Source organism: Puma concolor, chromosome B1, assembly GCF_028749965.1.
Source record: "Puma concolor isolate L17-30 chromosome B1, mPumCon1.1.hap2, whole genome shotgun sequence".
In the NCBI taxonomy this organism is placed as follows: Eukaryota; Metazoa; Chordata; class Mammalia; order Carnivora; family Felidae; genus Puma; species Puma concolor.
Genome location: NC_141670.1, coordinates 86,906,326 through 86,926,454, shown reverse-complemented (window position 1 = coordinate 86,926,454; position 20,129 = coordinate 86,906,326). Strand labels below are relative to the sequence as shown.

General features: G+C 40.3%; 1 protein-coding gene across 2 annotated transcripts in view; it reads right to left on the bottom strand.

The window, feature by feature from the left end:
* MAML3 (mastermind like transcriptional coactivator 3) overlaps positions 1-20,129 on the bottom strand; it is a 418,575-nt gene that overhangs the window by 319,542 nt on the left and 78,904 nt on the right. The window lies entirely within an intron of this gene.

The following is a 20,129-nucleotide window of genomic DNA, read 5'->3' as shown; positions in this document are numbered from 1 at the left end:
TATTGTTTTTGTTTATTTGTTTGCTTGTTTATTCTTTTTTAAGAGGTTATTGGGTTGCTGTTACTAATCAGCCATCTGAATGAAAACATGTAAATCATACCACACCTATATTTTGCTTATCCCGAATCTTGCTTTCTAGATCCTTTAAAATTCTGAGAAAACCACAGATTCAAAAGAAGTTTAGAAACACATATCTCACCATCTCTTTGGATGTAAGAATATAACCGCTGAGCATTCAGCCACATATAAACAGGACTGCAAAAAGCCAGAGTTCCAAAAATACACACTATGAGTCCTTTGGCCAAGTCCCTACTGAATACCTACCACTGGCTGGACCCTAAGTCCCAGGGACCAGGGACATCACCAGGTGAGCAAAAGAGCCAGACCCCAAAGCCCAAGGACTTAACACTGGTCCCCCGACATGGGGTCAGTTAGTTGTAAAAAAGGAAAGAAATACATTGACTGATTTTCTGTGTCTATCAAAGACCTTCCGTTTTTATTCAAAAGCCTAGAAATGGACAGCTGGTGACAGAAGAGATAACGGACAAGAAAGAAAAAGCCCGTGGAAGGAAGATAAAGAAAAATGAGGAATGAGAATTTGCTACAGCAACAGGGGCAAGTGGCAGTAGAACTAAGGACAGAGAACAGGAGACACAGACAGAGAAAAGGTGACCAAGATGCTACCTGAAAGTCAATAGTGAACCTCCTAGAGATCACTGGGGCACCTACTGTGTGCGTGTACACAGACTCTAATACCACATGGAACCTTCACTTTAGTGAATTACGTGGTGTTTGTAATCAGGAATACCTTTCTGTACTTCCGTTTCCCACGTACTTTCAAAGGTGTCATGTCAGAAGTTCTAAAAAGCACCTATTTTGAGGCCTGGCACACAGTTCAACTTTAGCTAATGCTAGTTTTGTTTTCATAGTCTCCTTGAGTCATTAAGGTAAGATTCAGTCATGTTTTAAGTCTTTTGGCCATAAAAGCAAATCAGTGAGTGATAATAATAGCTTACAGTTTTTCAGTACTGTGCGCAGGCTAAGCTAAGCACTTTAAATGCATTATCCCAACAGCCTATTACCTAGGGCCCACTTTTTAGACATAGAAACTGAGAACTGGAAAGGTTAAGTGACTGACCCAGCATCCTAAGACTAGTAAATAACAGCCAGGACTTAAAACCCAAGCAGCCCGAGTCTAAACCCAGGGCGCTCCTAACTACTGAGCTAAATGCGGTAAAATACCATGCAGACTTGCTTTCTCAACTTCAGAGGCCTTCTCGCCCTTATGCCTGCAGAAGCTGTTCATTTTTTTACTGTCAGAGAATAAGATGGTAAAACTTTGTTTTATTTGCAAATAAGAGTATAACTAAAAAGTTCTCTAAAAAAACAACAAAAAAAGGGGCGCCTGGGTGGCACAGTCGGTTAAGCGTCCGACTTCAGCCAGGTCACGATCTCGCGGTCTGTGAGTTCGAGCCCCGCGTCAGGCTCTGGGCTGATGGCTCGGAGCCTGGAGCCTGTTTCCGATTCTGTGTCTCCCTCTCTCTCTGCCCCTCCCCCATTCATGCTCTGTCTCTCTCTGTCCCAAAAATAAATAAAAACGTTGAAAAAAAAAAAAATTAAAAAAAAAAAAACAACAAAAAAAAAACCTCACAGAAATAATAAAAACCGTAACTTAGGAATCTAAAACAAAATTTGCCCCAAGACACTGATGCAGACTCCAGGAACTATTTGCCAAAACTTATTTTTCTGAAATTATAGAAGAGGATGAAATCAGTCAACTTGGTGGCAGTAAAACAGAAGAAATCTAAGGAATAGCCTCTTGGTCAGCAAAAGAATGTTCTGAGGTGATGGTTGAGATAAACACTTTATCTGGCTTTAAGAGAAATACAGGGGCGCCTGGGTGGCTCAGTCACTTGAGTGTCCGACTCTTAATTTCAGCTCAGGTCATGATCTCACAGTTTGTGAGTTCGAGCCCGGCATCAGGCTCTGTGCTGACAGTACAGAGCCTTCTTGGGAGTCTCTCTCACTCCCTCTCTCTCTGCCTCTCCCCAACTCAGCTAGCTGTCTCTCAAAATAAATAAATAAACTTAAAACAAAAGAGAGAGAAATATAGTATTCCACATAGTTGAATTATTCAGATACAAAGGTTAAGTTGATGAGGTAAAAGCGATTTTTATGGAAATCTTTCTAAGACATTACATACTTACATTCATATATTCCAAAACAAAAAATACCATTTTCTTGGTGGTGTATTACAGGATCATCATTACAAATATTAACAGTAACAATAGGCTGCTATTCAATTATATGGGGGTGTAGAACTCAATAGCACTCCTTGACCCTGCGTGAAATGACCCCAAATTGCCATGCCTTCCAGGTGGCTTTTTATATTTCTTTTTTTCCTACTCTCTGCTCTCTAAACTTCTCGCTTTCACACTGCTTCTAGTCTGCTCTCTTATTTTACACAGGGTCAGCCTGCTGAAGATCTTAGGGTGGCTCCATGCCTCTCCAGGGTTAAGTGCTTCCCCCTAGCCTATTCCTCTCTGAGTTTTTTATTTGTAACGTTTGTTTGTTTGTTTGTTTGTTTGTTTAACTATTTATCTATTTTAATTTCTTAAATGTTTATTTATATTTGAGAGAGAGAAAGAGAGAAAGACAATGTGTGATTGTGGGAGGGGCAGAGGGAGACGGAGACAGAATCTGAAGCAGGCTCCAGGGCTCTGAGTTGTCAGCACAGACAGAAGTCGGACACCCAACCGACTGAGCCACCAAGCACCCCTATTTATTTATTTTTTAAACTCACTTGCAGGTTCCAGATGGTTGGGGTTGATGGAAGTCTAACCTCTAATGAAACACAGACTTACCCTAACTTTCTCTTTAAAAAAAAAAAAAAAAAGTGTTGTTGGTGTTTTTTAACATTTATTTATTTTTTGAGAGACAGCAAGAGACAGAATGTGAGCAGGGGAGGGTCAGAGAGAGAGAGGGAGTCACAGATTCCGAATCAGGCTCCAGGCTCCAAGCTGTCAGCACAGAGCCCAACATGGGGCTCGAACTCATGAACCGCAAGATCACGACCTGAGCCGAAGTCGGAAGCTTAATCAACTGAGCCACCCAGGCATCCCCCCAGAAAAGTGCTTTTTAAAAAACCAGAATGTGGATTTCTAGAGAAGTTTTATTTTATTCATCTGAGAAATTGCGTATCATATCCTTTAAAAGTTAAATATCAGCAAATAATGAACCAAGAAGGAAAGAAAGTACGATTCTTTTAAAAAGTGCAGTCAAATTTTGTTTTCCTTTAAACACTTCATTTATTTTTGGTGGAAGTCAACTTTGAGTTTACAGTATTATTTAAATTACTAATATGTTACTTTTGTAAGAAAAAGTACCTAATATTTGATGTAATTCTTTCATTATTCCTGCTTGATTTTGGTGAATGAATGGAGAGGTCGATACTAGATATGAAACAAAGATTGTATGCTCTATGGCATTATTGTTCATCTGTACGTTCAAGTACCTGTCTTCTGTCCGTCTCCGGTATTTCGTGTTTCAGCACAGTGCCAACCACCACAGGTTACCTTTCTGGTATTCCTACTATTTTTGTTTCTCTACTCCCTTATTATTGAGCTTTTTTTTTCTTTTTTTAGTTTACAATTTTGTTGTTGTTGTTGTTGTTTTAAAAAGCACTACAATGAACATTTCAGTATAAATTACTTGTTCTTCTGAATTAACCCTATGGGTTTAAACATGGATCTTTATGTCCTTGGCCTAATAAAAAAAAAAAAAAATCCAAGCTCAGTTAGAAATCAGAAATGGAAGGAAAAGAAAAAGAGAACAGGTATGAGAGAAATGAAAGAGTCTGGGATGTGTTTTCCCCTGAGAAGGCTGCATCTTGTATGTAAGATGCGGTAATATCGTCTGTTCTTCTGCGCATGCTGAACAACACTATCGTTCAGGTGAAGACGGTCTTTTTTCATTGGGATTTTAGTTATTGCCTAGACGTTCTAAATGTATGGCAAAATCAGAATTCCGTGCTTTCTAGAACAACTCTTATTATTTCTGCTTGAGGTTTATTTTCATTTTTTCAATTGGTCTAAAGGTAGTCGTATACTACAATGGAAAAGATCTCATTACGTTATCAAACGTCATCAGTGACTTTAAGCTTCATGAAGGAAAGAGAAACGTCTTTCTTATTCACTGTAATATCCCTAGCACAGTCACAGGAACATAGTAGATATTCAATTAGCACAGTCATTGGGAATAAAGTAGGAATTCAGTAGGAATTCCTGAAGGAATGAGTTGGGGTAGAGAGGGGGTCCCCTTCTCTGAAGGAAATCACTTTCCCCTACTGTATAGAATACTTATGGAAGGAAAAGCTTTGAAAATCTGATAACATATAGTTACTAAGGAAGGTGCTTTAGGAGAATTTGCTGACCAGGGATTTAGGTCAAAGTTGAAAAGAAATACTCTGACAGTTTCATTATCTGATTATTAAAAGGAAATAAAATAAATCCTTATTAAAAAAAACATGAAATAAAAGCATAAAGAAATAAATGAGTGTGGAGTGCCTGGGTGGCTCAGTCGGTTGAGTATCCAACTTTGGCTCAGGTCATGATCTCGCAGTTCAATGAGTTCAAGCCTCACATCGGGCTCTGTGCTGACAGCTCAGAGCCTGGAGCCTCCTTCGAATTCTGTGTCTCCCTCTCTCTCTCTCTCTGCATCACCCCCCACCTTGCTTGTGCTCCGTCTCTCTCTCTCTCACTCTCTCTCAAACATAAACACTAAAAAAATTTTTTTAAAGAAATAAATGAGGGTTTAATAAAGGGATTATCATGTCTGAACCATTAGATAGTCTGATATAGGTCACATTTTATAAATTTGTATTAGTATATTCATCACTGAAGGGAGTCAACCCTTATGAAGGAGGCTGGAGTGAAAACTGACCTTGGGTGATTTGAAACGTGTCTACAAGAGTTAAAGATCAGGTTAAGAGATAGGAAAAAAACAAGAGGATCTATTAGTTTTACAGAAATTGCCAGGGTTTCTATAGCATTGCAATGGAAAAATCAAATATGCATCTTTTTCAAATAGAAATTTAAGAGGCATTAAAATACAGGCGAAACTGTTTTCCTCCAACAAAAGTTACTATGTTTAGAACTCAAAAGATCTTTAATTTTTTACATGTGATGTGATACATGGAACAATATCAATTTTTATTTATATTAATAAAGGTCTGGAAGAGTCCAGCTGGGATTTGCAAGGGCATTAGAGAAAAGGGACTGTTAAGCCATCAGAAGTCACAGACATCATTAGCACAAGCTTGAAATCAAAGTAAAAACTGTGAACCAAGATGGGGTAACTTCTTTTAATTTAACCCCAATACTCTGCCCCTGATATAGCTCAGCTACACAGGTCCTAAAAAAACATTATAAAGATTTCTTTGAACAGGGCATTAGATCAGTGCTAATATGGCCAGTCACAGTAAATGCATAGAAAGCCATTTTAAAGCCAGACGCTAAATTAAAAGGAAAATTAAAGTCTTGCTTATTTTATGGATTTCTCCTACAGAGACTGTCAGATCCTACATTAAATGTTATAAAACAGCGTTCGAATAGCCATTGCCTACCTAAAATATCACTGTTATAAATGATATTCTGATGTTCTTAAACACTCTAGAATCTATTTAAATACAGGTGCTGAAGATTCTGTAGCACACACACAGAAGTAAAAGGTTTGACCTGTCCCTAATTACAGTATTAATGCAGTGATCAGCATGATCCCATGTAAACAGAAATCTAAATACACAGGCCACTGGATTTCAGCCAGAGGGTCCAGGTCTAGTTGGAATTCAATGACATCAGCAGAGAATGATCTCTGCTCAGCTAAACAGGCAGAGAAAGAATAAGCAACTGTGGGCCCAGAAATTTTTGTTTTTATTCCAAGTTATCAAGGAATACAATGGCTTAAATTTCATATCGTCAGTGGTGACAATCAGGCATGCACATCTGATGTGGATTTCTACGGGGCACTCACATGCAGAGATGGATTTTCAAAGCTCTACTCATCTCCCCTTTTCACTCCTACTCCCTCTCAGCCACCAGCACCAAATCCTGGAGCCATATTTCATTTTTCACTGAACATTCTGGGAACAGTCATCGCTTTTTATCAGAATTGGATTCAAAAAACAAAAAACAAAAAACAAAAACAAAAAACAAAAAACAAAAAACCACCATCCCTAAGTAAGTTAAACAGCTCAAGGCACCAAGGATATTTATCATAGAGCGAGATCTGCCTAATGAAAGTAATCCCCTAACTATGATATGGAAGACTGCATTCTCTAGTTAAAAAACATACTGCCTCTGATACGGGGGGAGATGGCACTTTAGCACCTCTAAGATTAGCAAGAAACAAAATGCTGTTCTTAGAAGGTCTGGTACGAGAGAACTCTGAAGGATTTCTGTAATCAAAACAACGATCAAAGTTCACCATGGTGCCAGAGTTCCAATATGTCCTTCCAGGCAAGTAGCAAGGCTAAGTTTATACCCAGTTACTAAAATACAACCTTGGCCAGTAGTAATTTTTGCCAGTCTAGATGTATCTTCCTCTTATTTAATGAAAAATTTAAAAATCTGATGTTCAGAATGGAAATGGTCTTCACGAAGAAGGCTGTTGCCACTTTCGCAAACGGTCACCTTAGTCCAATGACTTGTTACTCAGACTTCATTTGGCGCTGGCAGAAATTACCACTAACTGGCAAAAGGAACTGAAAAGGGAATGACAATATGGTGCCTGTATATGCAACTGCCACGGAGCCCAGTGTTTTGACATTGTTACTGAAACAAACTCAACTATTTATGAGAGCTAAGTTGAATCAAACAGTTGGTGTGGCAGAAAAAACATCTGTTTGTGAAGTCTTTTTGTCTAGAAAGGCACTAAGAAAAGGAGGAGGAAGCACAGCAATGACACAAACACAAATACCTCCGAAAAACTCACAAATAGCATTGTCGAGTGGGAACAGCTACCTTGCTCCACCCCACCCCCCTCACTCCCCATTATCACAACCACTGGATGACCTGGCTACCCAGGAGCCTGAGGCATTGCATCACCGCAGACCGCTACCTCTTCTGAATAGTCCGAAGTTCCCCCTTCACATGCCAAAAAGGTTATTTTGAATTAATTATTTTGAATGTATTCTCTTTCTAGAAGGAAGCACAAGCCCTTTTGCCTTCTTGAACAGAGAAAAGTGAACAAAATGAAACTTTTTTCATGAGATGTTGTGTTACCGCTACACCAGTGTGGCCCCGAGGCCGGAAGGCAGCAGCACCTCCTGGGAACTTGCTGGAACTGCAGATACTCGGAACCTCCCCAGACCTACTGACTCAGACACTCTTGGGGTGAGGCCAAAAGATCTGTGTTTTAACAAGCCTTCCAAATGAGTCTGACGCAGGCTAAAGGTTTAAGAACCAGTGTCATCAAGTAAATGGCTTTGAATTTCTGTGCTCTTAGAGTTTTCCATCTTTCAATAGGTTTGGTTTTCCTTCTATTTGCAGTTGAGTTATTACTTATTTCTGCCCACCATGTGGCTGCCTCTATTGGTCCTTCTCCCTTCTAATTTGCTGTGTCTAATCTGCCATAGGCTTAGAAATCAGTTGTCACAGTTGTTAAAAATCATGTGTAAAACACAAATACATAGGACCAAATGAGTAAAGAACTGCATAAGAACTGGAGAAGCAGCCCTATGAGGAAAGTACGTAGTTCTAGGACATAGATTTTGAGCCTCTATGTTGGCTTTCTAGAGGCTTTTCTGCTTACTTCCTTAATTGTACAGTATTCACTTGTTTTTATTCCTGATCAGTAGCGGTGGTTGCTGAATGACTGAATTCCAGTAGATGAAATGTTTCTGTGGTTTGCAAGTGAGTCATTGCAACACCCATCTTAATATTTTTAACCTAACTGTAATAGCTAACATTCATTAGATGTTTGCAATGTGCCAGACACTGTGCTAAACATTTTATATACATTATTTACTTAAAGCCGCACAACACGAACTTGGTATTATTATTCCCATTCTAGATGAAGAAACAAGAGGCACAGAGCTATTGAGAAATCTGCCTAAGATCACAGGGCAATTAAGTAGCATAGCCAGGGGCGCCTGTGTGGCTCAATTGGTTAAGCTTCTGACTTCAGCTAAAGTCGTGATCTCCTCGTTAGTGGGCTGGAGCCTAGCATCGGGCTCTGAGCTGACAGCTTGGAGCCTGGAGCCTGCTTCGGATTCTGGGTCTCCCCCTTTCTCTCTGCCCCTCCCCTGCGCACACTCTGTCTGTCTGTCTCTCTCAAAAATAAATAAACATTTTAAAAATTAAAAAAAAAAAAAAAAAGAGTAGCCAGAACTCAGGTTAGCTGGATTCTAAAGCCCTTCTTGTCCCTTTTTCTTTGTTTAACATCACTGGGTTGTATAGCAAAGAGGCAGCCAGGTATGAACTCTGAACTGAGGGGGTAGAGAGACACTGAGAGACAGAGACAGAGACACAGAGAGAGAATAAATCTAAAGAATTGGGTAGAACTGTAATAAATGGTCAATATTCCTTCTTCCTAAGAGGAATCAAGGAAGACAAATGACTCAAGTCATGCCATCCTATCCGGAAAGTTAAAATGGCCAGTATCCATGGGAAGAAAGGTCCCCCCACTTCCTCCCACGCACTCACTGTGAGATGCTGCTGTCAGCACTTTTCCTGCTTCCTGCCTGAAGCGAATCCACATTTTGGATAGCCTTAAAGGATTTCTTAATTTGTTTCGCAGGGGGTTCCACATTCCCTTTTATACTCTACTTTGGGGTCCTTATAGTTATTAGTTTGTTTAAAACATACAGGACCTTTATTTGGAAACATCATGAGGTCAGAATCTTCTGGTACATCATGGTTGATGCTAAAACTGACAATAACTGACCATCTGGAATACTATAGACTGAAATGTCCTCTACTTCTAATTTTGTGTGTTTGCTTGCTTGCTTGTTTTTTTTTTAAGTAAAAGGAAACAGATCTCAAGTTTTCTCTCTTATAGTCTAACATTTTGCTAAACATACAGTAGCATTCTGGTATGATGTTCAGTGCTCTCTAAAACATTCAATATACAAACAGATGCACACTGGTAGAATAAAACCCATCAGGCATATTGAAAAGAGACTATTTAAGAATGTGTGTCATGAAGTATAGAGGCAGACCTTACACTCCTTCTCCTCCAACCTTGGAGCTGCTGGAAAAAATTCCTTCTTATGGAGAAAATCAGAAGCAAACTTCATATTTCAACAACTTGATTATATTCCACATTTCATCGTATAAATGGGTCCCTACTTTCTAAATTTCAGACAACTCCCTTTGGTTTGATTCTTTGAAGAATCTGACCTTTGAGGAGGTGTTTTAGGAAAAAAATGCATCCTATAGGTACTTTATAAACTCACTGAATTAAGGAGGAAATTGCTAATCGTTTCATAAGTGAGATGTATTCTGATATAACACTCATGCCGGAGGAAATGTAAGAAGCACATTACAAGCCTTTTATGTTTTGATGAGGAAAACACTATATAGGACAAAATACAAGGAAAACATAATCTTACCCAAAGTTTACCAAATTAGTGGCATAGAAAAGTACTTTATCATGGACTTTTACCAAACTGTGAATGTTTCTATTGTTTATAGGGCTGGAGGTGGCTTTCTGCCTTTCCACACTTGAAGCACTAGTCTGGCTGGCTGATTCATTTTGGGGGGCGGGGAGGGGAGGAGCAGAAGGTAACCATGGAGCTTGGGCCCTCTGGTTCCTGTAGATCAGTAAGGTACAAGACTAGAGTCTTTCTGACCCTGCTGTGGCCTGGTCTTTTTTGGAAGCCGGGATTCGGTGTCATATACTGACCAGCTCAGACTGTCCATCATGAACACATGATGTCTATCAGAAAAACAATCACCTCCTCCCTCTCATGACCCTCCCCCCTCCTCACCTTACCAAAAACAATAGAACTGCTAAAATTAAAGAGGGGCTTTTTAGGTTTTATTCCTTGCAGCTCTCTTCAAATTATCAGAAGATTTTCTCAAGACTCTTTTCAAATTGCTGGAAGGTTCCAGTGGCTCCTAACTTCCCATCTCTTAGGTTTCTTTCCCCCAAATCATCAAATTATTTATATCGCACAGACACCAAAATTGTCCAACAACCATGTCTATCTGGGTTGAAGCTGTCTTTACCTTTCACTGACACGTAAATGTACTTACAGCGTAAAACTCCTACCCATGCAGGTATCTCCACCATTAAGTGCCAAGAACTCACAGGGAAGCATTAAGTAAAGACTTGCTTTTATTTTTATATATAAAGGGTTTGCTGGCAAAATTCAAAAGCCATTTTGTGATAGGTACATATATGGAAGTGAAAGTCTAAATTAAGTTGACACTGAATACTCAGTTGTGTTCGGAATTATGGTTTGCTTTTACTTCGTAAAATTCCATCAAGGTAGAATCCGTCTTTCTTTTTAGCCTCTTTGTATTTTTTCGGATACACATTGCTACTATTTATTTTACTGAAGTAAAAAGGAGAAGTATAATTACTCACATATCAGTTGGCTCCTACTGATGGTGCTGTTTCTCATGTAAAATACAGCCAATTTGTTCTGCTTTTGGAAATCAGGGGCAGACCTTCACCTACAGAGCTGTAAGTTCAAAATCAATGTCTCTTGGCTTTACCAGCTTCGTGACCTTCTCAATTATAAAGTCAGTCCAGATAGTAGCTGCTCCCCTTCACAAATCAACAGCCTTGCCAAACCAACACAGTTCCCTGTGAGCATTTGGGCCCTGACTCATCCATATTAAGATTTTTGAAACCTCTGGCAGAGCCCTGCCTTCCAAGTCTCTCCTGGCCTATACGGGAGCTGTAAATTTACCCCCCGCCTTTAAAAAGTAATATGACATGTGAAAATTCGAAGCTATAGATCATCTGGGTCCATATGAGATTATTCTCATCATAAAATGGGCTTTACTCTGCCCAGTAGCCTTGCCTCCACATCCTTGGCACCTCCATCAGATAGTAAGCTCCCTCAGGAAAGACGCCAAAACTCAATTCCTGGCATGAAGGAGCTGCTCAGTAAGTACCTACTAATAACTGCTAATTGAGCAGCTAAGAGCTGCTCAATAAGTACTAATCAATGAATGATATCCTAACTTTACAAAAGGATTTATCAGGGTCTTCCTCCTTTGCAAGAGCCTAGATAGTCAGGCCTCTTGGTGCACACCATCAGCAATGGTTGATTGCTTACACAGAGTTTTCAAGGGCTCACCCGTGTCTCATGCACTAGGCAGACCAAAAAAATTGGGTGAAAATAAGTACATCAGATGTATGAAACATCCCAGATTCGACCTTTGCTTTTCAAGACTGGTGTGTTCTAAAGAACAGGATTCAAACAAATCTGAGTTTGAATCACAACTTAGTGTCTGGTCAGGACTAATGTCTGCTCTGAGCCTTGATTTTCTAACAGTGGATGCGGGAATACTACCTTTGAAGGTGCTGTCAGGAGTAAACAAACTATCGAGTGGCTAACACAGAACCTTCGTTGCATAGATGACATGCCATAAAGGCCAGCTCCTAATATGTGCTGGTTCCCTGAGTAACGTCTGCATCTCTGCTCGCTACTCACTACAAAGGTTTTAGGAAGTATCATTCTGATACTTACAGATTTCTCTCTCAACCACACAGGTCAGTGGCTTGACCCATTTGATATGTATGTGGACAGATGTGCCCTGGGAATTAATCTAAAAGGAAAGACTACTAACTTACTTTGGCATACAAATATATCTGTACAAAGAGGAGCAGAAAAAAGTCATATTGCTGGAAGGGACTAATGTGAGGTTTGGGTAATCAAAGCTGAGTAATTACAAAATAATAAGTTTCAGTGTTAAGTGAATCCCAGCTGTTTTTCCACTAAGGTCACCCGAGACAGGAAATACGTATAATCTGGAGCCCTGTAGGAGCTGCTGCAGAAAGCTACAGCCTGACCTGGTCTAAGATGGCCAAACACTTTTCAGACGGTACCAAGACTGCCCCAGATTTTCCCACCCTCCTAGCTGCCGCCTCCTTTCCAGGAGATCCCATCCAATTTAAGTCTTGATTAGTATCAATTTGAACCTAAGACCTTTAGATCGGTGTTGAGAGATGAACCACAAAACCTTTTTGTGCCAATTATTCAGATACTGAAGAAAAGGATTTTATACTACACAGGCATTTATTTATTTATCTCCAAGACTTCCAATCTTTTATGTAAATGGGTTAGGGCCAGCATCACTTACATGAGCAACTTCGAACAGTGTTCATGTATGAATCCCTGAATGATACATTTTGGCATGCTTTTTTTCCCAATATCAAGGCTTTCTGGAAGCAGGGAAAGGGACTCAGGGTAGTAATCAAGGAAATCACTTAATATCACAATCCCAGTGGATCATTCAGGATAAGATTTTATAGGGTGTGTATGTGCGTGACAAAAACAGAAAGACAGACTAAGAAAAAGGAGAAGGAACACAGAAGAAAAAATCCAAGGCTCTCAGAAAGGGTTCAATTTCCTCTACGGCTCAGGGACAGGACTTGAGCCCAGTTATCAAAATGGCCAAGAGTTTGCAAATCTGTGACACATATTCTCAGAGAATTGCTGGGACAGCCACAAAGTCAAGGGAAGGAGACAGCATAGCAGTATTTACAATAAATTATTAGCTTGCTAACAATTTCTGTATGTTATTAAATTATAATGCCCCACAATAGAAAAATAACTGGAGTGGGGAGGGGTGTGGTTGATGGTATTAAATTCTTAAAACAGCACAGTTTTCTGTAGTGTCTCTACTATTCTGCCAAAAGCATACTTAGCTGCCAAAATTAGGCAGCTAATTCTATTTGTGAAAATAAATATAACAGGACCGAATTTTTTCCTATATTTAATAATTTTCAAATATTTAAAATTCATACATCAGGCAATACATAAATGTCAGTCTTACCTTATTTTATCTGCTTTTGGTGAACAAAAAAGGAAGGATAAATTAAGGAATAAGGAACATACAGTAATTATAGCAAATACTATAGAAATCACTATGTGAAAAATATCATTTCAAATTAAAGTCATCCCAAAAAATTAAGGTCATCTCTAAATTAAGTGGCCACTGTTAATACTGTACTATATCCAGTTATACGCTTTGATCCTTTCAAATAAAATTAGTTTAAAAAAAGCCACTGACCACAGAATATTTAGTTTCAAAGCTTGGGAGATTTTTAAAATTTTGTAAGTATGGTTAATTCTTGTAGTTATAACATCTATTCCCAAAACTCAAGGGCTTAAAACACCATTTTGGTTCAGTGAGTCAGGAATTTGGGTAGGGCTCACTTAGGGTTCCTTATGGTTACAGTCACGAGTCTGTTGGTGCTACATCATCAGAAGGCTCCAGTAGGCTGGCCACCCAGCATGGTTCATCTGCAGAGCAGGCAACTGACATTGGCTGTTGGTTGGGAGGTACACTGGAGCTTCCAATCAGAGAGCCTACCTGTGGCCTCTCCAGCAAGGCAGTGTCAGCATAGGTGAAATTCGTACATTGTAGCTGACCTCTCCCAGGGCAGGGGTACCAACCAGGAAGACTGGGTGACAGTTACCATGGCCTTTTATGACCCAGCCTTGGAAACCTTGGAAGTCATGAACTCCATGTATTCTATTGGTCCAAGTACTCATAAGCCCACCCAAGTGCAGGGAGACACAGACCTTACCTCTCAATAGGAAGAGTGTCAAAACGTTTTGGCACAATGGCTTTCTCAATCTTTACATTCTCTATCATTCCTTGCAGATAGTTTAATTTATGCCCGTAAACATAAGTGCACATAAGCTTTGTATGTAATAGGTGTTCAATAAATGTTTGGAAGGTGTATCGTAAGTACTTTTCTCAGAGAGAAGAGTATGGCATGGTCACTAATGAATTCACAAAAGAGTGTTCAAAAATACAGAGTGGATATGAATGCTTAACCAAGAGTCTCTGCCTGGGCACTTTTCGGACTAATTGGGCCAGTTCATAAATTTGTAAGGGAATGAAAATAAGCATTGCTTAGTAAAAAGGATTCTACCAAGAGCTACTCTATCAGCTTTCAAGTGAGAAAAACATGGACTTGAATCCTGACCCTATCACTTACAAGGTGGACCTTAAAACACATTATTTTATCCCTCTGAAATCTGTTCTCTCGTTTTCCAAACAATCACAAATAATACCACCTATCTCATATTGTTCTTCTGAAGATTAAATGTGTAAATACCTTTACGTGGCCAAGAACAGGGCCAGACATAGAATTGGCACTCAAGACGTATTTGTTGTTTTTATATCACTATTAGCATTTTAAAATTCCTAGACCATTCCAAAGTACATAGCAAGCACTCAATAAGTGTTAGCCATTAATATAATTATAGGCCACTAACTTGTTTTGTCCAGTTTCCTGGACAGTTTCCATCCACCTCTCTACCTTCCCACCACAACCAAACATTTCACAATTTGACACATCAGACTTTCACTTCGCTCCTTCTTCATGTTCTGAAAAATGTGAAAAAGAACAATGGAAATGCTCAAAGCCGGGTAACTTTAAGAAAAACCAGGCTTTGTAAGTTGCTTGCATTATCACATAATCAGTGTGTGATTTTATCAGTTTCAAACTTAAACAAGAAAAACATTTTCACCTTGATTACTGCAACTTTAGAATGTTACTATCCTGTAGGAGAAGGTAAAATGTGAAGTCTTTTTCCTTCGACAAGGTTCTACAATGGGATGACTGCTTTTTTCTTCAGTGAAGGAAATAGGACCGAGAAACAAAATTCAAGTGGTATGTCCAGAGGTCTGATGCTATCAAAGAATGAGCAGGGATGGCTTTTGTAGTAGAGGGCCTACAAAAATATTGATAGTTAAATCATGCTACAGGGAAGGGTCACATTGGAAGTTGTTTTTTTTTTTTTTTTTAATATTAAACTAAAAATGAGGCAGACCTGTGAGGACAGGACAACATCTGATTTGTTCACCATTGCATTTCGGTACCCACTTGAGCACTTAACAAAGGCTTCAGACGTATTTGTTGAAAGAGTTGTATGATTTCATGTGAAAATAAATGCCTGGGTAAAGAAGCCTCTAAATATTTTAACCTAAGTATTTTGACTTTCAGGTCTACAATCTTTCGTTAGCCTATTATAATTTTGTGTTTCCATTATGAAAATGTTTCTCCCTTTTGAGAGTAAGCTTACTTTTTCAGTTCACTGATGAAGATAATCTGAATAAAGTAGAACACACTCTTGAGGAGGAAGGGGGAAAAAAGGCAAGCATCAAACCTGAAGGCAGAACCCACAAGAACAAGCAAATAAACTGCTCAACAGATCTGCAACTGACACTCAAGAACTAAAATGAAATTGGCCTTTGCTTAGCAAAACCTAAATTAGAATCAGGAGAAAGTAGCCCTTGAAATAAAAATGACACCTATGTGACAACGAACGAGCTTTAAAGCCCCAACACAGAGGAGGCAAATGCTCTCAAATGAGCCACTTGAGAGGAAAGGGCGCCTACCAAAGGCAACTTCTTCCTGCTTTAGTTTATCATGTTCTTTACTTGAACATGACTGAGTTTTGCACACACATAGATAGATGACTTTCCCCTCTGCATCTGGTCAAGGTAGATGTCATTTAAAAATCATTAGTAAGTAGAATGTCCCTTCTTTGTCCAGAGGGGAACCTCTTCCATGCTAGTATCTGTACTGTACCAGACAGTAGTGTCTGGCCTGGCCAGCATCCTCACAACACAACCCAGGTCTGTCTTTCTGTCTTTCTTTCTTTCTTTCTTTCTTTCTTTCTTTCTTTCTTTCTTTCTTTCTTTCCTTCCTTCCTTCCTTCCTTCCTTCTTTCTTTCTTTTCTTTCCTTCTTTCTTTTTAATGTTTATTTTTGAGAGAGAGAGAGAGAGAAAGAGACAGAGACAGAGAATGAGTAAGGGAGGGGCAGAGAGAAAGGGAGACCCAAAATCCGAAGCAGCCTCCAGGCTCTGAGCTATCAACACAGAGCCTGATAAGGGGCTCGAACCCACAAACCACGAGATTATGACCTGAGCTGAAGTCCAATGCTTAATTAACCGACTAAGCTACCCAGGTGCTCCCCCAGCCCGCGTTTTACAAGAACTGCCAAATTTCCCACAGCAGATTATAGTGTGCCACGGAAGTGGGAATGGGGCATCTTTCTGTCACAAACTCCAGCTTCCAGGACCACATGGTTAAGTCTCATCTTCTGTAGCTTCCTTTGTCTCTCAGTTCCTGGGGATTCATACCATGTCTTGTCACCGTTGGGGAGGTTTCCCAAAAGCTGTCTCAAAGAGCCACCAGAAAGGGCACCACACGTGTGCGAACTGGAGCACAGGCATACACGCACACACAGGCACACCTACCCCTTGCCCCCAGAAATACCATCCATGCAAGCTGCGAGGCTACCCTGAACTTGTTCCATCCAGTTGACTCCTCTGGCCTTTTCCTCAAGATGCATTCCTGTAGCTCGACAAAACCATACAGTGGCAAACACTTGCCCAGCTTTCTAATTTTACAGCTTTTACACTGAAGTGAGACTCCCTCCTCTATGTAAATTTCCATTGCCTCTGTTAGCTATAAATGTTAAAAAAAAAAAAAAAAAAGGGATAAAGGCACCTACTTTTTTAACACTGAGAAATCCAAACTGACAGAGAATAAATGTAAACACATATACACGAGCCCATGACTTAAAAAAAAATCAGTTAGGGGCGCCTGGGTAGCTCAGTCGGTGGAGCGCTCAACTTTGGCTCAGGTCATGATCTCACGGCCCGTGAGTTCCAGCCCCGCATCGGGCTCTGTGCTGACAGCTCAGAGCCTGGAGCCTGCTTCGGATTCTGTGTCTCCCTCTCTCTCTGCCCCTAACCCACTTGCATTCTGTCTCTGTCTCTCTCAAAAATAAATAAATGTTTTTTAAACATTAAAAAAAAAATCAATTAGACCCACAGCCTCACAATTACCTTACTCTAAACACACACACACACACACACACACACACACACACACACACGCAATGAAAATGTATTAGCAGACATCCTCTTTCAGATTTAATAAACAGAAAATCTTTACATTTATAATTTTACAAGGATTAGGATAAAGAGAGAGAGAGAGAGAGAGAGCATCTGCCTTATGTTCTCAGTGACCAACTGGACAGATGGTCAAGAATATCATTAGTTAAGAAAGCTCTCATTCATTATCCTAAAGTCCCTTGGGCAGGCTTGGTATGGGGTGCAAGAATGTTCCAGAATGTGATATTTGAAGAATGTGTTCATGTCTGCGATATGAGGCCATGCAGTGGATGTGGGGGAGGAAGGGAAAGGACAGACAGCCTGTTGTGATCCAAACAGCAGCCACGAACATCTCAACATTGGTTTGTCACCCCGAAACTTTCCGGCTTGTAGTCCACCCGTTCCCTTAATAGTATTAATAGTGAAGAAAACCATTTAGGGGTCACCACAGACACGAATCATCTCTCCTTCTCTAGGCATAAGTACCTCACAAACAGAAAATTTAGAGAAGCATGGAAGAGGAGAGGCTGCCCGAAACTGTCACTTCTTTGGCACCTCTTCTGGGTTCACAGAGAAGATGTAAAAAGAAACAGGGGTCTGATGTGTCCATCTTGATAACAGTTCCCAAGGGTAAAAGTTCTCTAAATATAAATCACCATTCCACCTATGTAACAGAAGGTGTATGTATGTGTTCAGGTGGGGAGTGGGGAGGACAGGATGACAACGGGCCAGTGAGCCCAAGAGGAGGACTAGAATCAACAGCTCTGCAACTGGCTAGGAATCTGTATCTACCTTTCAAAGCATTTCTTAGGAACTTCCATCGGAGAGACCGTGGCACTGACAGATGAGTTCCTTGGCCCTTTGGATCTTTCTTTCCAGCCAGCACTGAGCACCCATTGGATGTGAGGTGCTACACTGGGAACCCACAGGAATACGTAAGAACCCGAGGTATGGGGATCCCCAGCCTGCCATTCTGGGGGAGGGGGTGTGTATGCGCAAACGTCAATCAACACTCACAGTTCCTGAAGCTGGGAAAAAAAGTCTTCAAAATAACCCATATATTGCTTTTTGCCAACAATTCATTTCAGTACTTTGATTAGAGAGCTCTGAAGAGGAAATCAATGAGAAGCCTTAGGGTTAAGTAGGAACCAGGGTCACCAAAGCCAAATAGGAGGCCAGCTTTGGAGCAGGGAGGAAAGAAATCAGAAAAAGAAGGGCATATACCGTAAAAGAGAGGATCACTATTCATCCCCAGCTGGTCCCCAGCTTCTATCTGTTTTCCTTCCATCTGTAGCTCTCCCTGGTTCTTAGAAAACATCTCAGACAGAATCCTTAACTGACCTCTAGGGGGAAAGAATGAATAACAACAATAATAGTTATTTACCATATTGAGTACTTACTATGCACTATGAACATACATGGCACTATGTTCAATGCTTTAGAGCTATCACCTCATTTAATGCTCAGAGTAGCTTCTCTGAGGCAGGTATTATTGCCAATTTACAGACAGGAAGACTGAGACCGGGGCAGCTAAGCAACTTGCCCAAAGTCACACTGTGGCAGGAACCAGGTATGTCCAGGGTCAGGGCTCATAACCACTTCACTATAAAGGGTTCTTCTGAATGCTGGCCAAGACAGGTGGGAATTTTCCAAAACTAACTTTACTAAAGAATTAAGAAAAAAGCAAAATATAAATGCATAGAGGGGCGCCTGGGTGGCGCAGTCGGTTAAGCGTCCGACTTCAGCCAGGTCACGATCTCGCGGTCCGTGAGTTCGAGCCCCGCGTCGGGCTCTGGGCTGATGGCTCGGAGCCTGGAGTCTGTTTCCGATTCTATGTCTCCCTCTCTCTTTGCCCCTCCCCCGTTCATGCTCTGTCTCTCTCTGTCCCAAAAATAAATAAACGTTGAAAAAAAAAATTAAAAAAAAATATATAAATGCATAGAAAAAAAAACCAAGTTAAAATCCAAGTCTCTTGTGCTCTTAATACCAAAACCTAAATGTTAGTCAATTAATAAGTTCACCAACCAATTTTCTCCCCAGGGTGTTATGAAAAACATATAACACATGCATACACACTTTACATATTTTAAAACACAACATGGACATTATTTATTATTTCTAGGAATATCCCCTTTCTGTCTCCCAGTCCAAGGTCTGTGAATATCTCAAATGAGATATTATGGTGTCTGAGATTCTGCTTTGGATATTTCTGTGCAATCTAAAAAAAGGTATCAACATTTAAATACTATATCCTTGGAATGAAAATATATGCCTACTGCTGTTATAAAACAAGCAACAGGAAATAAAGCTAATGCATCTTCTTAACTGACCAAGATCTCAGGATGAGATGTACACAGGAAAATGAGACAAATGGGATTTTTGTGCAGGGACTGAACGCGTCTCCAGTCATTTTGTACTGACTTTGCAGTTTTCTCCTGTCTCTTTAAGTTCTCAGGCTGTGGGCCCCGGCAAGTCCTGCCTTCCCCTCTGCCCTGCTTCTCTGGGTGCCCTTTGGTTCATCCAACTTTGTTGAGGCTGTTTCTATCCTTCTGAAAAGCACCTTTTCTCCCAATTACTTCTGAGCTAGCATTTGGCCTCTTTCACTTGTGGCCTCTGCATGGGCATCATCTTTTCCTGAAACCTGCCTGCATCTTTCTGGCCCTTCTAACCATCCCTTGCAGAGTTTATTCTTCCTAAAGACGCCACAAGCTGCTATTCTCTGACTAGAGCACAGCTCCTGCTCATGTACAGACACAGGGAATGCGTGCTTATCCTGGGTAACTTCTGCAAATTCTTTCCTTTGAAATACCCTTAAGAACCTTCTCTCCATCTCTCCATGGCTCGAGTAGAAATCTCATCAGTGTATTTGATAACACCAGTGTTCCTAATCCATGCCAGCCTGCCCAGTCAGCACTACCACCAAAGGAGGCATGGCGGCACCTTAAACTACATGCATCCACTTATATGTGGACTTTTTTTTTTTATAAACGCAGTGCAGTAATAGAAATGTATTTTCTCTTCCCTGTGAC